Here is an 18608-nt window from a genome sequence, read left to right on the forward strand (position 1 = left end):
AACCCAAACAAAATGGAATGAATTTTTTGTTGACAATTTTAAGAGATAAAAATATCTTTGTTGGGGACAAACTTTTCTATAGAAAACATAGATTGTGACAAACTTTTCTATAGAAAACATAGATTGGGACAAACTTTTCTATAGAAAACTTATATTAGGACAAACATTTCTATAGAAAACTTAGTTTGGGACAAACTTTTCTATAGAAAACTTTGTTTGGGACAAACTTTTCTATAGAAAACTTTGTTTGGGACAAACTTTTCTATAGAAAACTTTGTTTGGGACAAACTTTTCTATAGAAAACTTTGTTTGGGACAAACTTTTCTATAGAAAACTTTGTTTGGGACAAACTTTTCTATAGAAAACTTTATTTGGGAAAAACTTTTCTATAGAAAACTTTTTTTGGGACAAACTTTTCTATAGAAAACTTTTTTTGGGACAAACTTTTCTATAGAAAACTTTTTTTGTGACAAACTTTTCTATAGAAAACTTTGTTTGTAACAAACTTTTCTATAGAAAACTTTGTTTGTGACTTTGTTTGTGACAAACTTTTCTATAGAAAACTTTGTGACAAACTTTTCTATAGAAAACTTTGTTTGTGACAAACTTTCCAATAGAAAACTTTGTTTGTGACAAACTTTTCTATAGAAAACTTTGTTTGTGACAAACGTTTCTATAGAAAACTTTGTTTGTGACAAACTTTTCTATAGAAAACTTTGTTTGTGACAAACTTTTCTATAGAAAACTTTGTTTGTGACAAACTTTTCTATTGAAAACTTTGATTAGGACATACTTTTCTATTAAAATCTTTGTTTATGACAAACTTTTCTATAGAAAATTTTATTTGGGAAAAACTTTTCTATAGAAAACTTTGTTTGTGACAAATTTTTCTATAGAAATCTTAGTTTGGGACAAACTTTATATATGAATTTGTGTTTAAAATTAAATTATGAAATTTTAATTAAATTTTTGCATACATTTTTAAAAGTTTTCACCAAATAATTCAATTAAATTTTTACATTCCGTTTTACTCTCATCATTACATAGATTCAGTGTGTCAAAATAAATAAATTTTAAAACAATTGTAAATATATGTATGTAAATTTTAAACAATAGAACAAGTTTTCTTTCACAATATTTACAATTATTTTCTATTCTCTATATCTTATGCACTTTAAAATATGCCGCAAGCTGTTTCCATGAACATCATAGAATAGAATGGAAAAACTTTATGATATAACATGAAAGCAGAAATGCCCAAAATACACATATCATCAGCATTCACTTTAAATACAAACTATAACATTTAAAGTACTGAAGAATGGAGGGCTCTCGTCGTGTATGTATTACAAAAGGAACAGCAGTGTATTTATTTAGATTTTTGTTGATATCAAAAGAAAATATCTTAAAAAAGTATAGTATACAAACAAATGTTTATATTTTTAACTTTCTTCCTTTAACTGCCGCTGCTCCTGTTAACTGCTTAATAATTTACTTATTCATTGCCTGTATCTGTTACAAAATAACAAGGTTAAATTAAATTGTAAATTATAATCAGTAATATGATCATTATTATTATTTATAATCATCATTATCCATTCAAATAAATGGTTAAAACAAATATAGACTTTTTTGTATAAAACATTTAAGGTTCCTGTTACTGGTAAAGTTGGAAAGAAGATATTTCATTATTATTACAATTTAATATAAAAAACAATCGATTGCTGTTTTTTTCTGTTTTTATCTGTGATACTTGTAATGCGTTTAGTATTTCTAAGAATCGTTGAAGATTATTTATAACAAAAGGCAATATACATAAAAGCGTTTCTTTAATTTTAATAATGTTGTTTGTTAAAATTCTTACAAAGTTATTGTACGAGGCTTACTACTTGTGTTTAGGGATATAGCAAGAGCAAAGGTAACATCAGTAAAGCACTAAACACGGAACAATTACAAATCCTGGGTTGTCCCCATTTGAGAATAACATATTTCGCTGGTTCTTCGAATTTATGCGTGATCGATGTTCTCTCCAGAACCTAAATGAATGAAAAATCGGTAGTTGTGCCAGAAAACAAAGATACAGGACATGAACTAATATCTCCAGCTCGTTCGCAGGACCTTTTGACAGTCAAAAAGTATTGAAGAATACCTTAAATCGATTGCGATTGATGTATGCAAATTGTATTAATCTTTATAAACCTGATTGTTATACTCAAAATTTTCTATAAAATTTGTTTTATCCCAAGAATTTTCTGTGGTATTTTATTGGTTTTGGCGAAATGCAATTTGAAAATATTCGAATTGGTATGCATTTCTTCTTCCTGAAGATCTATTTTGGTTCTTATCGAATTGATATTTTCCACCAGAATAAGACCTCCTAACTTTATTTTTGTTTTTTTTCAAATGTCTGTTGCAGAAATTTACGATACAATATACTACACTTCCGTTTCCATGACAGCCGTCTCTACGCACCGAAATGACCCGACTAAGGTCTCATTGCAAAAATCCACCAAATGAATCAAATTCGTATTCAATCTACATCTGAGAAGTTGGACCTTGCAAGGACCTTGCTGGCCTCAGTATTGTCCAAAGTTTTAATTAATTAGAGAAGGGAACGTGTATAGGGTAACATAATAAAATTATGTCGTTTTTTGACAACTTGTCAGAACTAAAAACTACACACGATCCTTTGTATTAACCATAGAGAAACATAGAGCAGAAACTAGAAAAAAACTCAAAACAAAAAATTTACTCAAAATAATCACACATACATACATAAGTGTGTTGTTTTTGTTTTCTAATAACACATGCTGAGCACTTAGGTTTCTGACAACTGAGTTAGGTCTTGGACAGGAGAGTTTCCGCTCTATGTCTATTCTCTATGATTATAACATCGGAACCAGTAGATGTATTTGGGAATATATTGGTAATTCAATAGTACTTTTTGCAGGCAAGACGATTATATTACATCAAAACAATCCTGTCACTATAAGTTGAATCGAATAAGCAAAACTATTTCAATTTCGATTTGCAGAACGTCAATGGATTCGATTTACAAAACTTTTACTCCATTTACTTTCGAGTAAACCCTTCTCCCTTTGCTATTAAACGAATCCGAGTAACGTTTTCCTTTTTAAAACGAAGTCACATATTTTTGTGTTCTGTAAGTCGAATCTACTTGATTTACTTGTTTTTCTATCTAGTAAACAAACCTATATCAATGTACATTCGTACGATTTCAAGAACATCTACTTATCAATTATTCATTTTCGAAACCACCCGATTTATTGAACAGTGGCAAGATTTGTCCTGGAAAAACCCCAGGGTAAACATTAACTGCGGTATAGGCTTCAGTGTCTGTAAGTAACTCGGATGAATTCTAACTCCCGAATAAAGATAATCACCCCTATCGCGAATCAACATTTCACATGAAATATTTTCCCTTTTCCTTTTTTCGTTCAACTTTGTTCACGTGAAAAAAATTCCCTTGTTGTGAAATTTTTAGATGGAATTTTGTAAACAGCTGTTACGAACAAAATCAACTATTGTGAATGTAAAGTTCATCATTATATTCCCGATAGCAATTTTCCCTTCGAGGGAAATGGATATTTCATGGGAACAAAATTTCACATGTTATTGCCGATAGGGGTGAATCACTCCTATCGGCAAAAAACATGTGAAATTTATGTTCCCATGAAATATCCACTTCCCTCGAAGGGAAAATTGCTGTCTTGATATTCTCATGAACTTTTCATTCAAAATAGTTGATTTTGTTCGTAACACTTGTTTATTGTTTATATATAAAATAGTAAAGTTACTGACTGACTGATTCATCATCGCACAGCCCAAACGACTGAAGTTAGAATAATGAAATTTTAACTGTGGGTTCCTCCCTCCACAAAACGATCCGATAAGAAGGGATTTTTGGAAATTCGAACGTTTAGGGGGTAAAAAAGGGTAAAAATGGGTAAATTCGGTAACCTTAATTCTTCAAAACTAATAAAGATACAAAAAAAAACTTAAAGTTGCATGTTACTCCAATTAAAAAATAAGCTGACAGGTGTTTCGTACTTTTTCGAAATTCGAACCTTTTACGGGACAAAACGGGTAAAAACTGTATTTTGGTACTTTTTTGGCACCCTATTTATCTTTTAAACCCATAAACATAGAAACAAATTTTAAATCGTATTCTTTACTTTTCAAAAAATAAAAAATATAAGTTTGGTACTTTTTCGAAATTCGTACACTAAAGGGATAAAAATTGTGTTTATTTTTGGTACTTTTTCATAAAATATGTTTTTCTATAATTTGATATAGACATACGAATATTTTATTATGAGCTCCCACCACGATACAGAAATTTATTTGAATAAAATTTTACCACCACAATGGGGATAAAAAAAGGTACCAAAAAGGGGATAAAATCGGGAAAATACATTTTATTTGAAATTATTAAGCCAATTTTGATAATTTGTTTAACATTGGGTCCTGGATTCATACAAAAATTAACTAACAGGGTGTTATTTGGAACTCGAGTGCCAAGGTGTAAATTGGGCCAAATCCGTACCAAACTGTTTACTTTTTTTAAAACATATTTTTTTCTAGGGCATATTAACACAGATTTTAATCTTTTGAGACATGTCTGTAGCATTAATAATTTTGGCAAAATGGAATATTTTTAATTTTCAAACATGAGGGGTGTTCAAGGAGTAAAAGGGTAATTGGTACTTTTCTCCTAATGGTACTTTTTTAATATTTTAAATTATTTCACTTACCGACATTAAAGTTAGCTATTATGTATCTGAGTGAAGTTAGTGTTAGGAATAGGGGATAATATTTAGGTACCAAATGTAAGAACTGAACTATAGGTACTTTTTCATTCTTCTAATGGTACTTTTTGAATTTTATATGGTCCTAAGTGAGTGAGAATTTTAGGGGGAGACTTTTTGGTACTTTTTCTTTATTCGAATGGTACTTTTTGTAATAATTTCTTTACCAATGAACCTAGAAACATGAAATAAAGTTTACAAGTGTCTGTTTTTTGGTACTTTTCCTATATTCTATTGGTACTTTTTGAATTTTCTATAATAATGGACCTAGAAATATGAAATTAAGCGTATATGGTCCTAAGTGGGTGAAAATTCAAGCGGATACTTCATGGTACTTTTTCTTTATTATAATGGTACTTTTTTTTAAGCGTATATGGTCCTAAGTGGGTGAAAATTCAAGCGGATACTTCATAGTACTTTTTCTTTATTATAATGGTACTTTTTTTTAATTTTCTACAACAATAGACTTAGAAACATGAAATTAAGCATACATGTTCCTAAGTCACTGAAAATTCTAGTGGAGACTTTTTGGTACATTTTCTTTATTCGAATGGTACTTTTAGTAATTTCTTCACCAATGAACCTGGAAACATGAAATAAAGTTTATATGGACCCGAGTAAGTGGGAATCCACAAGTGCCTGCTTTTTAGTACTTTTTCTATATTCTAATGGTACTTTTTGAATTTTCTGTAATAATGGCCATAAAAATATGAAATTAAACATATATGGTCCTAAGTGAGTGAGAATTCTAGGGGAATACTTTTTGATACATTTTCTTTATTCGAATGGTACTTTTAGTAATTTCTTCACCAATGAACGTAAAGACATGAAATTAAGCTTATATGGACCCGTGTGAGTGGGAAAACACAATAATTCTAATGGTAAAAAATATTTTTTAACCCGAATTTTTTTTTCACAAAAAAAAATTTAAAAAACAAAAATTTTTTTTTAAAATATCAAAAACAAAAATTTAAAAAAAAATTTAAAATTTAAAAAAAAAAAAAAAAATTTAAAACAAAAATATTTAAATTACAATTCGAAAAATTTTTTTTCCGAAAAATGAAATAAACAATTTTGGAAAAAAAATAAATTTTGTTTACCTAAAATTATATAAAATTTGTATTTTAAAGTATAATTTGGTGAAGGGTATATAACATTCGGCACAGCCGAATATAGCTCTCTTACTTGTTTTTACTTATTTGGAATGACTTATAATGATAAATAATCACAGTTTAGAAGAAGTGCGTTGGCGACTTATGTCCGTTTTTAACACATTTTCTCTTACTTATTATAACATGTTTTTAGTGGACTTAGGACATTTTCTTATAAAATTTTTGTTATATTTCTATTGCCTTAACTCAGTTATTGAATTTAAAATCTCTAGCGTTTTATATTAAAATCTCAATTTTCATAAACGTTAAATTTATCAATTTTTCACACTAAATTAACGATATATAAAATCTTAAAGCAGAAAATCTATGTTCAACTCAAATCAACTTTTCTCAAGTTTTCATCATAAATGTCCTCAATTGTTATTTTCTCCCTTAAACATTTTCCTTATATGACGACCATAAAAACAAGCTTAAATACTTTACCGATCATTGTTTGATGATAAAATACCATTTAGAAATTATTACCACATATTTGAAATAATTTTGCCAGCGCACCCAAGGAAAATATCTATCTATTGTTCGTTCGATTTTAAATATTGTAGTATAAACAAAAAGAAAGAAATTCCAATTAATACTATACCACTCGAAAGCTTGTTAAGACCATTTCAACACAGAATATATGTATGAACGAGAGTTGGTATTTTTTATAACGAAATACTACATAGTGGATTGTGTGTATGTTTACACTATACAATATATATTGTTGTGAAAATAAGGTTATAATCTCTTCACATGCCTTATACTCAAAGGAGCAATGGAACTGAAAGAAACAAACAAACAAACACTATGGGTTAGTTGTATACCCCATTGATTGTATTGTATTGTAGTTAAACAACAACCGAAAGGTGAATATAAATAAATAGCCTGAGAAGAAATGGGTCGATGTACCAAACGCCCCCTATATGTGTACTACACAAACTATAACATTAAATAAACATTTCTGTTTTATTTGTAGTCGTCGTATGTAGTTGTATGGTCGTCATCATCAACGTCGTGCCATTCTAGAGTGTAGCACCAACAACAAAAAACAGCAAAAACTATTGCAATAAATTGTAGTATAAGAAAACAACAATAATAATATTGGAACAATAGCAAATAGGTGGTGGAAAATAAACTAAAAGACGAGCAAAGAACTGCCGGATAGTATAAAAACAAAAGCAATAATATTAAAAAAAAAACAAGTAAGAGAGCTATATTCGGCTGTGCCGAATCTTATATAGCCTTCACCAAATTATACTTTAAAATACATTTTTTTAAATATTTTTAGGTAAACAAAATTTAATTTTTTTTTTAATTGTTCTTCAAAATTTTTTTTTAATTTTTTTTAAAAAAAGTTTTTTTCAAATTTTTTTAAACTTTTTTTTTAAATTTTTTTTTTTTGGAAAAAAAATTATGACAAAAAAAATTTTTTGATGAAAAAAAAATTCGGGTCAAAAAATATTTTTCCCGAGTTTGACCCAATGTAGGTCCTACAGCCTTATCTACATCGTTGCAATGGACTTTGAAATATCTATCATTAGATATCTATATTGTCTATATTAATGACTTAGTAATCCATATATAGATCAAAAATAGGTCAAAAATCGAGGTTATCCCGGTTTTTTGCTCATATCTCCGTTATTTATGGACGGATTTTGCTGATTTTAAATAGAAAACTTCTCGAAAGCATGTCTGACAGAATTATTGAAGATTTGGATCCCGAAGATATCTGGGGTCTTCAGAAAATTGATTTCAACTAACAGACGGACAGACAGACGGACGGACATGGCTCAATCGACTCCGCTATCTATAAGGATCCAGAATATATGTACTTTATAGGGTCGGAAATGAAAAATGTAGAAATTACAAACGGAATGACAAACTTATATATACCCTTCTCACGAAGGTGAAGGGTATAAAAACAACTATTGGATTTAATTTATTAATATTTATTTTCGAATTCAGAATTCCAGAAACAGGTTGAATTCTACGGTTTTCGGTTTTTTCAGTGGAAATAAGTAAGAGAGCTATATTCGGCTGTGCCGAATCTTATATACCCTTCATTAAATTATACTTCAAAATAAAAATTTTAAATATTTTTAGGTAAACAAAATTTTTTTTTTTCTAAAGTTGCTTTTTTTTTAAATTTTAAAATTTTTTTTTTTTTTTAATATTTAAAAAACAAACTGAAAAAAAAAATCGGGTTAAAAAATATTTTTCCCGACTTTGACCCATTGAAGGTCCAACTTAATATGGTATTTTATACGTCGTTGCAAAGGTTTTTGAAATATCTATCATTAGATATCCATATTGGCTATATTAATGACTTAGTAATTCAGATATATGTAGGTCAAAAATCGAGGTTGTCCCGGTTTTTACCTTATATCTCTGCCATTTGTGGACCGATTTTCTCGATTTTAAATAGCAACCGAGACGGGAGATATTGATGTATGACTCGTGTATGTAAGTTATTTGGGGGCTTCGGAAAGTTGATTTCAACAGACAGACAGACGGACATGGCTTAATCGACTCCGCTATCTATAAGGATCCAGAATATATATACTTTATAGGGTCGGAAAATTATATTGTGGAAATTACAAACGGAATGACAAACTTATATATACCCTTCTCACGAAGGTGAAGGGTATAAAAATCAAAATTTAGAACTGAAAAACAAGATTTTTATTCAGCCCAATTATGAATAAAAATTGACCGGAACTTTTTTCACATTTTTCCTATTCAAATTCAATGGGAAAAAACTCTCGGGGAATTTTTATTTATAATTGTTCTGATTATATTTTAAGATAATTTTCAACAAATCGGTTCCAAATTTCATTGGATGTATTTCTTTTATTGTACTACATTAATTGATTTAGATAAAGTATGGAAGGCAAGGAACTTACTAATCCTTCCAATAAAGAATGTTTCCAATTAAATTTTGATCATATCACCTGACAATTAATTTTGAAACTGTGATTTGACTAGGACAAACATTTGTGCTTTACGAGTTATCAACATATGAGCTACGTTTTTATAACCACCCCTATAGCGAATCAATAATTCATATGAAATATGTCCCTTTTCCCATTTCTCGTTCATCCACATTGTTCACGTGAAACAATTCCCCATAAACATCTGTTACGAACAAAATCAACTATTGTGAATGAAAATTTCATGGGAATATCACTATAGCAATATTCCCTTCTAGGGAAATGGATATTTCATGGGAACATAAATTTCACATATTTTGCCGATAGGGGTGAATATTTTTGTATATAATCCAATGTTTACTGTTTCTATAACATCCGATCGGTATTTTAGATTTTTTTATGTGAAGGACTAACTAGTTTCGATTATTTCGGTGACGTTAATTACTGTTAAGTTAAAATGCCATTAAATTCAGTATATTCCATAATTTGAAATTGTTTATAGAATAACGGTACCGGTATTTTGGAGGTAACGAATTTTAGAGGTATTTTATTTGTAACGTCGGCTTAGCGGTAACAGTTGTTGTTGTAACAGGTCTGCTGTCGTCGAAAGTTCTTCCCTGGGAAAAAATTCCGATAGATACAGCTGTCGCTGAGTTGACAATCTTTGGCCGAGTAAGACTCGGGTCGTTCCGGAGCTAAGATCCAATTGTTGTAGGAACGAGCGGTAACAGTAGCCAAACTTATTTTTAGTTAAGTAAAAAATAAAAATGTTATTCTAAATAATTCGATGCATCACATATGTTTTGTGATACAATTTTAATGTATGCAAATATTGCTATTTCGAATATCTGAGACTGGAGTAGTCTGCTGATGCTTTTTTGAGCGTAGTACAGATTAGATGAAGTGAATGGCGCAATTCGGAAGCTGCACGTAGTTCATGATTTGAGACTTCATCAGTACACAGAACAGAGCATGTAGCACAACTCATCTTAGAATCGTTACTGTACAAGATGACCCCGCTGTACAACTCTCAAAGTCCGTATAGGGAGTTGCGTAGCAGTCTCTGGCAGAGTGCGGAAATAAACAAATCGAAACGTTTGCTATCGTTTTGTTTTGTTCTTTTCAGTGAGTGAAACAAAAACCAAACATAAACAATGAGAATGATTGTGCCATTTTGTTTTGTATTGTTTTTGCTCGTAAGCGCAAACTGTACATTAATATAAACGTATGCAGCTAGAAAAGAAAAGAGTAAGAACAATATTGAAACATTCTGATAAAAAACGTTTAACAAACGTTTATAATTGATTTACTCTTTATAATTGAGAACACAGTACAAAAAAAAAAAACAAAACGAATAAAAAATACGTTTCTCTATCTGTTTTGTACTCAAATGTACGATTGCAACGGTAAATTAAATAATGCAGATGAGTGAAAAGCCAATCGTTTCGTTTTCTCTCTTTGTCACTTGAAATGTTTTTGTTATGTTTTTGCTCATGTACAATACAATTTAAAATTTTTGATTTGTTTTGTACATTTTGCAAACGTTTGCGAAATGTTTTGTTTGTTTTCATACTCTGGTCTCTGGAATCCACTTGGGCACGATATCACAACGCCTGGAGTATGCACTCAGTGTACTAAGTCGGTGGAGTACAGACAGTGGATTGAGTGTTAACCGAGCTTATACTGTTCACAAGAATGTACAAGATTCCTCATTTCTAGCTTCACCGATTAAATGGTGTTGAACTAACACTATCGGACAACGCAAAATACTTAGGAGTTATTCTGGACATCAAAAGTCTTGACGGATATGTATGTCTGTATGAAGGCCATATGTACGCAGTGGGTTATTAAACACCAGTTTGTTAACTGGCTGTGTGGTAGGTCATTACGCCGACACTATTCTATGGAGTTTCTGGCTCAATTTGTATGCTATTTGAGAGAGTTTTAAGAAGAATGACAATCCTGATAACAGGAGCTCTAATAACGACCGCAACAAAGTCGCTCTTTACTATATTGGGGCGTGGAAACATGCTCCATACGGTCACGCCAGTATAATAGATAGCATTCAGAATCTTCCGGATTACTGCGGATTTCTCGGCCCTTAATGACGAAGAATTTCGTTTCTCAATTCCGTACAATACGGAAGAAATGAACGGACCTTTACATGACACAACGGGTCTCCCAGTCGGACGGTTCTAAGAAGGGAGATCGATCATTTAGGAATTCGAAACTAGGCAATCTTTTAGTCTTCCAAATGAATATAGCATTATTCAGGCTGGAAATATCAGCCATTAAAAGGGCGGCTAACTGGCTCAGTTATAACAAGATATCAGGCAGGGATATTCGTATATATACTGACAGTCAGGCCGCAATAAAATCTCTAATAGGTGCACACACAACATCTAATTTGGACCGGGAATGCCGGGCATCCTTAAACAGGATGACGAGACATTCAACAGTCGTACTCAAGGTACAGGACAAGGAGATACTACGGGCAACTGCGTTGCTGATGATTTGGCGAAAAAAGGTGCAATGCTTCCGTTATCTATGACCTCACTCAGGCAAGATGGGGTTGTGAATCCACATGCTCTATAACCAGAACGATATGTTCCACACTGAATCGTCAATCTGGCTGTGGATCTTCTTGTGGAGTATCAAATGATCATGAGTCAAGGCGAATAATTAAATCCGTCTGCGGTCTCTATCCGCCATTCCTATAATTTTTCTGCTATATAACAAAAAAGTAAAAAACTATCAGCTCAATTATGAATAAAAATTCCCTGGGAGTTTTTTCCCTTTTCCCTTTTCTCATTTTTCCTATTCAAATTCAATGGGAAAAAACTCTCGGGGAATTTTTTATTCGTAATTGGGCTGTATGAAATATCACACGCCGATTTTTTAATTTAACCGCAATCCGCAACAGAAACCTGAGGCACCCCTTAGTTTTTGCGTTCTCAACACTTAGTTTATTCAGTTTATTTATTCTCACCTTCATGAGAAGGGTATAAGTTTGTCATTCCGTTTGTAATTTCTACATTTTTAATTTTCGACCCTATAAAGTATATATATTCTGGATCCTTATAGATAGCGGAGTCGATTAAGTCTGTCTGTTGTCCGTCTGTCTGTTGAAATAAATTTTCTGAAGACCACAGATATCTTCGGGATCCAAATTTTCAATAATTATGTCAGACATGCTTTCGAGAAGTTTCCTATTTAAAATCAGCAAAATCGGTCCACAAATGGCTGAGATATGAGGAAAAAAACCTCGATTTTTGACCTATATCTGGATTACTAAGTCATTAATATAGACAATCAGCCCAATTATGAATAAAAAATTCCCCGGGAGTTTGTTCCCGAATATTTCAAAGACCTTTGCAATAACGTATATAAAACCATAGTAAGTTGGACCTACAATGAGTCCAAATCGGAAAAAATATTTTTTAACCCGATTTTTTTTTCGCCAAAAAAAAAATTTAAAAAACAAACAAAATTTTTAAAATTAAAAAAAAAATTTAAATCTAAAAAAATTATAAAAAACAATTCGTCAAATTTTTTAATTTCGTTCAACTAAAAATATTTAAAATTTTTATTTTGAAGTATAATTCGGTGAAGGGTATATAAGATTCGGCATAGCCGAATATAGCTCTCTTACTTGTTAAGTTTGATTTAGTCTAAATATATCACGTCACTTAACCCTCATCGCAAAATGCAAATATAACGGATATTTCATTTCAAAATCTCTGAAAGCTATTGAAAATAATTTAAGTGCGTTTCTTACCCCCTGTCTATACTTGACAAATTTTTATCATGATAAACGTCAAAATGGTTGTCAAGATAAAAAATTATCAGGTATAGTCCCCATTTATTGGTATTATTGCTTCGTTATAACAAAATTGTTAGTGCTTTTGCTAAGCCAACTTTGTCTTGACAACAAATGTCATTTATTGTTATGATAAATATTTGTCAAGTATAGACAGGGGGTTAGCAACTGTTACATGAGTTTTTGAAACGCAAAATCAGTTATATTTTAATTTATTGGCATTTTTGCGATAAGTGGCTTGGGTATGATTGGGCATTAGAGGGTTAAATATACTCTTGCGATTTGAACTCGCCAAAAGTCAGAACATGTCTGAATAACCAACGCTAAACCCCCCCACCAAATTGCTTGTTATATTTAATATAGTACAAAATCAGGCTGAATAAAATCATCAAACTAGAGCAATGTTATTAATCCCTAGGAAAAAGGATCCGACAGAAATATATATTTTTACAAGGAATAAACACAATGTTTTGAGCATAAAATCTATAAAGATTTTATATCTGATCTAAGCCCTTATACTTTAGTTTGGCATTTCATTGCCAAAAAAAAAACTTTAGGTCATCGACAGAAAAATTTGAGGCAAAAACAACACTTAACTATAAGACATCTATAAAATCTAAAATTTCTATGTTACACAAACTACTTTGAACTTTGTCTACCACCCCCTGTTCCACCGCCTCGCTTTTCTAAGAACAGTGGGGTAGCAGCAAATAAAAACTAGAAAACATAATACCACAACACGATGATGATGAGGGTGGTGACCAAAAAAAAAAAAAAACCAACAGACGAAAATAAATATGTAAGAAAATTTCATTTACTTTTATAACGTCATAAGGGTTTAAAACACGTTTCCAACATGATGATGATAAAGAAATAAGCAAAGCCTAAACAAAGCAATTTTATTTAAACAAAAATTTACACGCCTGAATTTGTTAACTTTTATAGTGAACCAAAAACAAACAATAAACTCACTGAATAAAACCAAACCAAACCCAATAGGGAGTAAGGATTACGTATAAAACAACATATTATAGGAGCAAATACATACAAACATATATGTACGAATATTTTCAATTTTTGGCCAACAATGCCACAGAAAAGGATGTTATTTCATAACACTTTTTTTCCTTTTTTCTTTACAAGAAATTTTTTTTATGTTTTACTAAAAATACACACTTTTTAACAAAGAAATTTTGTTTTTATGTTTTTTATAGCTTTTACAATTTGTGTAATTTGTTTAACATCTTTTTTTTATACTTTTCTTTATATAAATTATGTTTTTTCTTGGTACCGCAAAAAACAACAACGTCTGTAGACCAGGCGGTCTTGTTTTTATTTTGTCAACCGTCAAGTTAAAGTTACCGTTAAAGACTAAAGAAAAAATTGCGTGCAGGAAAAAAAGTGGTTCAACTTTTAATGGTGGTGAATTTGTAATATTGATTATTTTTCTAGTGTTGTTGTCTCCTTACGTTTGTTTTGCTCTCTTTCAACATTTGTTTGCCTTTATTTTGTTGTGTTTTCCTTTGTAACGACGAATGCCGGTTTTGAACTGTTTGTTTTGCTTGGCGTTTGTAGAGTGTGTTTGTTGTTAGCATGAGGAATGTCAAAAACAACAAAATATGTGATAATAATAGGGTATTCAATCGATTAACCGTTAATCGGTTAACCGATTAATTTTTGCCGGTTAACTGTTCGAATAATTTAAAATTGACGATTTTCAAATAACGAATAAACCGATTAATTTGTGTCGATTAACCGATTAACCGAAATGTCTATTTTTTTGCACTTTATGCAGAATTATTTTGTAAAATTGAATTTTTTAACTCGCGAACATTCCCTTCTAGCAATAGTTTTTTGAAGTATAGTACGAAAACTGAAACTAAGGAATTTGGAAATGACATTTTTTCTAGAATATTCTATATTGAACTTTGTGATAATGAGTTGAAGGACGATATGGTAATAGACGAAACTAAAGACATTACTGAAACGAGTCTTTAATCAGAACTTAAGGAAACTATTAAAGTATTAGAAATCTAAAAAATATGCTTAGAAAAAACTAAAAAAGAACTGAGAAATTGGACAGTGAGATAGTTTTTTCAAGTCAAGTTTAATTAAAACAAAAAAAAAATCGTTTAAAATTGATGGATTTTAATTACATTCTTTTTTTAAAAGATTATTTCAGAAGATCTCCCTAAAATCGAAAAAATAACTCACATTTGTATATTTTTTTTTATTGTTTTGTAGAATTATTATGTTTTGTTTGTTTTTAATGCTTTTGTTCTTTTTATTAACAAAATGCTTATATAAGTATACAAAATTCGTGTTTTTCTTTTCAATTTAAAATTAAAATAGAAATTATTCGGTTAATCGAATAATTTAATATTAACCGATTATTAACCGATTAAATCTAAACCCCGATTAATTATTTGCTCGATTAACCGATTATTCCAGAAACCCGATTAATTGAATACCCTAGATAATAAGGACAGAAAGGATATAAGGGTTGCAATGGGAAATTAAATTAAAGCTAAATTCACCACCTTTTCAAAGTGATTAGTAAAGACAACAACCGTGTAAACCTCTGAGTTCAGTATAATCTTCGAATTTCTTTTGTCCGAGACAGGTTAACATTTCGAAAATATTCAGAATTCGAGCAAGTATTTTTTACGCAATACAATCATCCCTATCGGCAATAACATGTGAAATTTTGTTCCCATGAAATATCCATTTCCCTCGAAGGGAAAATTGCTATCGGGAATATCACGATGAACTTTACATTCACAATAGTTGATTTTGTTCGTAACAGCTGTTTATTGTTTACAAAATTCCATCTAAAAATTTCACAAGGGGAATTTTTTCACGTGAACAAAGTTGATGAACGAAAAAAGGAAAAGGGAAAATATTTCATGTGAAATATTGATTCGCGATAGGGGTGAATAACTCAATCACCCCTATCGGCTATAACATGTGAAATTTTGTTCCCATGACATATCCATTTCCCTCGAAGGGAAAATTGCTATCGGGAATATCACGATGAACTTTACATTCACAATAGTTGATTTTGTTCGTAACAGCTGTTTATTGTTTACAAAATTCCATCTAAAAATTTCACAAGGGGAATTTTTTCACGTGAACAAAGTTGATGAACGAAAAAAGGAAAAGGGAAAATATTTCATGTGAAATGTTGATTAGTGATAGGGGTGAATATGTAAAATCAAAGAAATTAGTTTCGTCAGAGACAGAAGTTTCTTTAGTTTGAAAGTGGTGTGTACTGTGTGCACTTCCACTCGAAGACCTCAAGGTCCATACAGCCCAATTATAAAAAAAAAAATTCCCCGGGAATTTTTTCCCTTTTCGTTTTTTTAACATTTGCATAAACTTTACGGGCCATGTATCTCCCACAAGTTCTCCATTGGGTTTAAGTCCGGACTACAAGCTGGCCAGTCCAACAGAGGAATGTTATGTTCATTAAACCAAGATTTCGATTGCTTAGAAACATGGATTGCAGCATTATCTTGTTCGAATATGCAATCTTCATCCAGAAATGAGAGAAGAGCATCTTCCAACAGTTCGTTATAAATCGCACTATTCATTTTTGTCGGAACAAAACATATTTTCGACTCGCCAACTGCAGAAAACGCTGCCCAAAGCATAACACTGCCACCACCGAAATTACCTTTTGACGTCCGAACATCGTTTGATCTCAAATCGTGCCAATAGCATGGGTATGAGTCAGGACCGAGAAAATTACTTTTTTCCACTCATCTGTCCATTTCATATATTTTAGCTTTTTTCATTTTCATCGTTTCGTAAAATATGTGCAACGTGTTTGGAAGTCACTGGAAGATTCAATTTATTCTTTATTTGTGTGGAATTCAATTTGTTGCGGGTTGCTTCTTGTTTTATTAGTCTTCTTGTTAGTTTTGTATTTCCCTTTGTAGGTTTGCGAACTCCATAATTTTGACCTTTCTTAATCGATTTTACGTCCAATTTCTCTATTGGAACATCCTTGGTCTAGAAAAAATTTAATTGGAATATTTTCTTGATCGGACAAAAAAGTTCCCTGGGCATCTTTAAAAGTGATGAAATTTATTGATTCAAATAGAAAAAGTTGCAGTAAATTGTGATGTTACTATTAGAAACGTACCTTTGGTTGAAAAAAAACTAAAATTTATATTTTATTTTTGGTAACTATTTTAAAAACTAATTTCACGTCTGCGTTTATACGAATCTTCCACTTAAACATTTGATCGCATAATTAAGGCAAACAACAAGAATAAGGAAAAAAACGTGTTCACTTTCAAAAAGTCATTTCGTTTGTAATTTCTACATTTTTCATTTCCGACCCTATAAAGTATATATATTCTGGATCCTTATAGAAAGCAGAGTCTATTAAGCCATGTCCGTCTGTCTGTTGAAATCAATTTTCTGAAGACCCCAGATATCTTCGGGATCCAAATCTGTAAGACATGCTTTCGAGAAGTTTGCTATTTAAAATCAGCAAAATCGGTCCATAAATAACGGAGATATGAGCAAAAAACCGGGACAACCTCGATTTTTGACCTATTTTTGATCTATATCTGGATTACTAAATCCATATTAATATATCTAATGATAGATATTTCAAAGTCCATTGCAACGATGTAGATAAGGCTATAGTAAGTTGGACCTACAATGGGTCAAAATCGGGATATTTTTTAACCCGAATTTTTTTTTTATCCAAAATTTTTTTTTGTCATACATTTTTTTTGCAAAAAAAAAAAATTTTGAAAACACTTTTTTTAAAAAAAATTTAAAAATATTTTCAAAAAAAAAAATTTTGAAAAACAATTAAAAAAAAAATAAAATTTTGTTTACCTAAAAATATTTAAAAAAATTTATTTTAAAGTATAATTTGGTGAGGGTATATAAGATTCGGCACAGCCGAATATAGCTCTCTTACTTGTTTTTAACATAGAATTTAAATAAGAAAAATGAGAAAAAATTCCCGGGGAATTTTGGGTGTGTTCGTAAATACATTAAATATGTGCATCACTGATGCCACGACCTGCAAACTTTTGCACATATAACTTAATGATGCATTGGTTGCACAAATTTGGGGCATCACTGCCAACAATTTGCATTAAAAAACGTTTGACGTAAAGCAATAATCGCAAATATGCTTTTTCGAGCGCTAAACTTTTAATTTGCTGCAGTGATGCAATCATACTGAATTTACGAACACACCCTTTTTTCATAATTGGACTGATTATCTTTGTTCCTGAACGTGGACGAATACTTTCGACCTGGGGGGTTACTCTCTGTTGCGAAGCGAAAGAAAAACTGAACAGCTTATTTTGCGAAAAGCGTTTGCGTAGACTATACAGAGTACTAAATTGTATTCTTACCGCATTTAACCTTTCGCATCGCAATAGAGAGTAACCCCTATGTTATGTAATATTCTGCTATGTAATAACAGGGCGCACTATTTCTAGTGTCTGATATCTTTAGGGCGGTTACTAACTCAATCAGAAAATGTTAGAAATTGTGTAAAGGTAATCTTTATACCCAAAGGCGGTAAAGCTTGCCACTCGATGTCAAGATTTTAGACCCATGAGGTTGTGATGCGCTGCATTTGATGCGCATCTGTGATTAGTTTGCGATGCTCATGCAAATCAGCTGATGCTGATGCGAAAACAATGCATCAGCCATTTTTGTGATGCTTGTTTGATGGGTTTTTGCGCATCATATGTTTCACTGTTGCTTTTTAGAACTCATGACATTTGCAGTGTTGGCAACTTTTGCATTTTAGAATGTACTGCGCATCAGATGCAGCACAGTGATGCATTTCCGAAAAGGCCCTATACTTTAGCTGTGTTTTTGGACATAGAGGGAGCCT

This window comes from Calliphora vicina, chromosome 2 (genome assembly GCF_958450345.1).
Source record: "Calliphora vicina chromosome 2, idCalVici1.1, whole genome shotgun sequence".
Lineage (NCBI taxonomy): Eukaryota > Metazoa > Arthropoda > Insecta > Diptera > Calliphoridae > Calliphora > Calliphora vicina.